Source organism: Ambystoma mexicanum, chromosome 10 (genome assembly GCF_040938575.1).
Source record: "Ambystoma mexicanum isolate Mex_15411 chromosome 10, UKY_AmexF1_1, whole genome shotgun sequence".
Classification (NCBI taxonomy): Eukaryota; Metazoa; Chordata; class Amphibia; order Caudata; family Ambystomatidae; genus Ambystoma; species Ambystoma mexicanum.
Window position 1 is genome coordinate 1,138,062,895 of NC_090932.1, and position 6,522 is coordinate 1,138,069,416.

Below are 6,522 nucleotides of genomic sequence, written 5' to 3' on the forward strand. Positions count from 1 at the left end.
CTCGCTCTCTGCTCTAACCAAGAGGAGAGCTCATATCCAAGCCCGCATCTCTGTGGTATCAAACAACTCGGCTGAACTCTTTAAAATCTGCAAGAAGCTGGCCAATCCTGCCACAGTCTCTACCTCTCCTGTCCCTTCCCAGGCACTCTGCACGGCACTGGCTTCTCACGTCATCTCTAAAACTCAGGACATCTTGTCCTCACTCTCCCTCCCCCTACTCCCTGCTCTTCCTCTGGCCCTTCTGCAGCCACCTCTCCTCCCTCCTTCTCTGCCTTTCTCCTGTTCTCCGCAGACGAGGTTTCTAGACAAGTCCAATCTATGAAAGTCTCGTCGAAACAGGTTCACCCCTGTTCCTCCAAAACTATCAAGGACCACATTGATTCCCTCGCTCCTGCCCTGGCTGATTTCTGCAATCACTCTTTCGCCAATGGAGTCTTCCCATCCCCCCTGAAGCATTCCATTGTGCACCCTCTTCTTAAGAAACCCTCTGCTGACCCCTCCTGCCCGGCTAACTATTGCCCAATCTCCATCACTCCCTTCCTGGGCAAGCTCCTGGAGAAACTGGCCATCTCCCAGCTTAATCTCCACACTGAATCTGTTGGTTGTCTTCATGACCATCAGTCTGGCTTCAGAGCTGCCAGAAGCACGGAAACTGCTCTCCTGAACATCCGTGAAGACCTGCTCTCCAACCTTGACTCTAACACGCCTTGCGTCCTCATCCTGCTTGATCTCTCATCTGCCTTTGACACTGTCAACCATGCCATCCTGGTCAATCATCTCCATGATAACCTGGGTATCACTGGTTAGGCTCTGGTGTGGCTGACTTCTTTCCACTTTGACCGACCCTCGTAGGTCCAACTTTGGTCCTTCCTCTCTGCTATCGTTTTCTCTACTTGTGGTGTCCCCCAAGGGTTTAACCCCGCTCCCTGGCTGTTCAACCAATACCTGGAACCCCTTGCCCACCGCATCGCTGCTCTGTGTCCAAACTTTCAGTGCTATGCAGATGACACCCAGCTCATTTTCAGGCTACCCTCGGCCTCCTCCTCTCCTTCCCTCATGTCTGACTGTCTGCTATCCAGGAGTGGGGTGCCGCCAATGACCTCTGCCTTAATGCCAGTAAGACTGGGATTCTCCTCATCAGCACACCCACTTCCTCCTTTCCTGTAGCACTCTGGCCGCCTCTCTTGGCCATCTTCCTACTCCCACCTGCAAGGCTAAAAACTTAGGGGTCATCTTCGACTCCCTCAGTCCCATTGTCGTTCTGTGATGTTATTCCCCTCAGCCCTACACCCGCTACCCCCTTTCCTCTGCATGTTCACTGTTTTTCTGTGCATATTACCTCCCCCAGCTCCCATTGTTTTTCTCCCAGTCTTCTGCCCTATCCCCCCACCCTCTACCTACTGCTCTCCCACGCCTTTGTGGCCTCAGCCTGGTTAAGTGTACCTCACTCTCTGCAGTTTGCTATGATGCTCTCTATCTCTCCTATCTTCTCAAACTGCTTCTATATCTCTTATCCTTCACCCCTTACTAAGTCTGACAGGAAGAAACTCAAGAAGGACATACTGGGCTCTAACCCAGGCCTTTCAATTGCAGGCACTTATGTCACTGCCTTTGCCAGAGAGACTTTCACAGACATACTCTTTCTTGTTCCCTCACCTGACCTTTGGACTCTCCATATGATCGCTCTTTTCTCTCCTTTCTCTTCCTCATCCACCAATGGTGGCCCCCGCTGGAAGGTCCTTCTTGCCCTCTCCACCTCCAAGGTCATCATCAATGTCTACCGCAATGGTACCATCATGGTACAGGGTCCTCAACCCAACCTTTTACTCTTTGTTAGGCTCCTCCCCCACCTTATCAACCTCCCTCCACCTTCTGCACCAGCTCCTTCGGCAGCCCTGACTCCCTTGCCAGCGGTGCCCACCTTGGCTCCATTGCTGCCTCCTAACCACCCTTCTGCTCTCGCTATGGCCTTCTTGCCACCACCCCACACATTGACAACCCCGTCAGCCTCCTCCTCTTGGGTGAACCAGCCACTCACTAACACCATATCTGGGGCTCCCTTACCCTCTCTGACCCTCCCAGACTGGCTCCCTCCTCGACCATTACAGGCTCGGCTCCCTTACCGGTCTTGGCTACTCTGCCTCCTTCTACCTCTGTCCTTCAGGCACTTAGAGAGGGGGACCGCTGTCCCTTGCTCCCCCCATAAGTCTTTCTGCTCCACATTGCCCCACTTAACATTCGCTCAGCTGTCAAACACTCATCTGACATCTGCAACCTCCTTGAACTCCTGGATCTTGATGTTCTTGCCCTCACTGAAACCTGGTTCAAGGATAGCCCTGCCATGAGTTTTGACACACTTCTTCCAGAAGGCTACAAAATGCTCTCTCTTCCTAGACCAAACAGACCAGGTGGGGGAGTAGCATTGATCTTCGCTGAGTGGATCCCTGTGTCTGTCATTTCCACTCAGGCCTACTCATCCTTTGAGTGCCTGGTCTCCAGGCTCTCTCTCTCCTAGCTCTTCACTCCTGCTGGCCACCTTCTATCAGCTACCTGGTCAGCCCCCCACTTCCTTTCAGAATGGGCTGTCCTGGCCTCGTCTCTCCTTGCCTCCTTTTCTCAACTCCTCCTGTGGGTGATCTCAACATCCATCTCGACTCAAATGATCCCTCAACACCTTTCCACAACGTTTGTGACTCTCTCTCTCTTTCCATCTCACCATCTGGCCCAACACACAGCGCTGGCCACACCTTGGATGCTCTCTTCTCAACTGACATTCCGCTAACTATCCCTCTCACTACTTCTCTTTCCTGGACTGATCATTCTCTCCTCTCTTCTCACTTGAAGCTCTCTTTTCCTCTTGCATCAGTAAGCCCACCACTGCCTCCTGTCTACAAGGTCATCTGACCCATTAAAAGAGTCTCAGTAGCTGCCTTTGCCTCCACCTATTCTGCTCCTTCCACTCCTGCGGCTGATTCCCACCCTGACACAGCACTCTCAAACTTTAACCTCTCAGTTTCCAACACTCTTGATATTCTTGCCCCTGTCATGAGGGTACGACTGAAGCCTACCAGAAATTGCAACTCTTGGTATGACTCCGAACTGGCTGCCCTTAAACGCAAGTGCAGGGCAGCCAAACGGAAATGGAATTCATCGGGCGCACACCCTCTGACAAACTGGCCTGAGCCTCCTCCAAAGGCAGTATAGACTCTGCAGCCGCTCCAAGAAAAGAGTCTTTATTCAAGCCAGCATCTCCACGGCATCCAATAACATGGACAAACTTTTCTGCAAGGAATTAGCCAACCCTACCGCAACCTCCACCACCATTGCACCCACCCAGGCAATTTGCTCGGCCCTGGCTGCACACTTCACCTAAAAAACACTGGATATCCTATCCACCCTCTCTTCCTCACCACCTCATGCACCAACATTTCTTGTACCACCCTTGGCCACCTCCACCCCTCTCCTTCTTCTCTCTTATCTCTCCCCTGTCACACCTGAGGAGGTCACTAGTCAAGTCCCGTCTATGAAAGCCTCCTGGAAACAGGTGGACCCCTGTCCCTCAAAACCATCATGGACAACATTGACTCTCTCGCCCCATCCTTGGCTGACCTCTCCAACCTCTCCTTCACCACTGGAGTTTTCCCCACTGCTCTTAAGCACTCCCATGTGCACCCTCCCCTCATAAAACCCTCTGCTGACACTTCCATTCCGGCATACTATCACCCAATCTCTATCACTCCTTTCCTAGGCAAACTCCTGGAGAGGTTGGCTATTTCCCAGTTTACCCTCCACACTGAATCTGTTGGCTGCTTCTACGACCACCAGTCTGGTTTTAGAGCACCCAGAGGCACTGAAAGTGCTCTTCTGAACAACCGTGAAGATCTGCTCTCAAATCTTGATTCTAACTCTCCCTCTGTCCTCATTCTACTCAAACTCTCCTCTGCCTTCGATATGGTGAACCACAGCACCCTGATCTCATGTCTATGTGATACCCTGGGCATCACTGATCAGGCCCTGGCATGACTAACATCCCTTTTCTTCGACTGCCCATCTCAGGTGGAACTGGGGTATTTCCTCTCCTCGATCACTCTCTCTACTTGCAGTGTCCCCCAAGGACCTGACCTATCCCTCTGGATTTTCCATGGCTACATGGCCCCACCTGGCCTGTATGATAGCCACCTTTACCTCCAACTTTGAGTGTTATGCAGATGACACGCAGCTCTCCTGATCTTGATATTCGATATTTGATATGATATTTTGATCCAGGGCAAGGATGAGCACAGCGTGAAAAGTCAGCTGGATGTCCTTATAGAAGGATTGAAAAAGGAAGGGTGGGGGATTAATCAGAGTAAAATTCAAGATCCAGCTGAAACAGTGATATTCTTAGGGATTCAGTGGCATCATGGGCATCGAGAAATGGTGCCAAAAGCATGACAGAAAATACTTGAATTCACTACTCCAACGAGCAAAAAGCAAGCTCAGCAGTTTATAGGACTGTTTGGCTTTTGGAGACAGCACATTCCGCATTTAGGGCAGATATTGGCCCCCCTCTACAAAGTGACATGAAAGAAATATGAGTTTCAGTGGGGGGAAGAGCAGCAGAAAGCCTTTGAGATGGCGAAAGAACCGGAGCAGCAGGAGGAAGGAGAAGTGGAGTTAAATGTGTCTGTGCAAGACAATTATGCTAACTGGAGTGTGTGGCAGAAACAAGACAGGAAACGTGTGCCATTAGGGTTTTGGAGTCGTAAGTTGCCCGACACTGGTAACTCATATACTCCGTTTGAGAAGCAATTGCTGGCATGTTATTGGGCTCTTGTTGATACCGAGCGATGACCTTGGGTCATGATGTATTCATGAGACCTGAAATACCAATCATGCAGTGGGTACTGAGCTCTCCTAAAACGCATCGTATAGGACATGCTCAAGAAGCCAGCATAATTAAGTGGAAATGGTATATTCAAGACAGAGCCAAATCAGGAAAGGGTGGAGTGGCAAAATTACATGAGCAAGTAGCCAACATACCGCCCTCAGATTACATACCACCGGAGGTGCCTGAAAAACGTGAGTCTCCCGTGAAATGGGGAGTCCCTTACAGTGATTTGACCGTGGAGCAAACAGAGCATGCTTGGTTCACGGATGGTTCAGCTCGATATGTGGGAACTCAGCGGTACTGGAAAGTAGTGTCGTACAATCCCAAAACAAAAAAGATGTTGACAACGACAGGGAAAGGAAAGAGCAGTCAGTTTGCAGAACTTTACGCAGTTTACCAAGCATTGAATCAAGAGACCCCTGGTCAATGTCATGTGTACACAGATTCATGGTCAGTGGCGAATGGATTGGCAGTATGGTTGCCGACTTGGCAAAAGAATGGATGGAAGATTTATTCAAAAGAGTTGTGGGGAAAGGAACTGTGGCAAGATATTGCAGAGATGTTGTTACAAAGTGAAGTCACTGTATATCATGTGGATGCACATTGTGCCACAGATTCATTAGAACGTTGGTTTAATTCTGTTGCAGACAAACACACCAAAATTGCTACAATGGATGCAGAGGCTCGGGAAGACCATATGGAGGGTTTGGCCAAATGGGCCCATCAGAAAAGTGGGCACCTTGGAGAAAAGGCTACTATCAGATGGGCACAAGCTTGAGGCATCAGTCTTCCGTTAGAACTAGTGAAAACAATTATTTCACAGTGTCCCGTGTGCCAACACCAATTGCATAGACCTATACCTCAGATTGTTCGAGGCACATTGAGAAGAGAAAAATTACCAGGTCAAATTTGGCAGATTGATTATATCGGTCCTATGCCAAACAGCAGAGGTTGTCAGTATGCATGCACTATTGTAGTAACATACTCGGGATATTTGATGGTTTTTCCGTGCAAACGTGCAACCCAATTGAACACCATAAGGTTGTTAGATCAGATCATATTACATTATGGAGTGCCTTTGCAGATTCAAAGTGACAATGGGTCACATTTCAAAGGCAAATTGATCCAAGAATTTTGTCAGGAAAAGAGCATTGAGTGGATTTACCACATCCCCTACCATTCAGCTGCAGCAGGGCTAATTGAGCGAATTAATGGGTTACTGAAAGAACAGTTGCGCAAATCTGGAGACGGCAGTTTGGCAGGCTGGCGTGATCGTGTGTTTGATGCGGTGCAAGTGTTGAACAATAGGCCTGTGTTTGAACATGAAACTCCTTTGATGCGATTAATGACTCCTAATTTACAGGTTCAACCCAATTCAGTTAGAGAAACATTGTTATACTGGGAAATTACGCCAGGTTCTTTAGCTCCCTATCGAGCAACTCCAGAGTCAGCAGGGGTAGACTTGCATTCCAATGAAGAAATCAGATTAGATCCAAGAGGAATAGTTGTCATTGAAACAGGGATTGGAGTACAGATTCCCCCAGAGCATATGGGATGGATTGCCCCTAGATCTGGCCTAGCATTGAAGGGAGTTCAAGTGTTGGGAGGGGTAATCGATACTAATTACCAAGGCGAGATTAAAGTCATCCTAA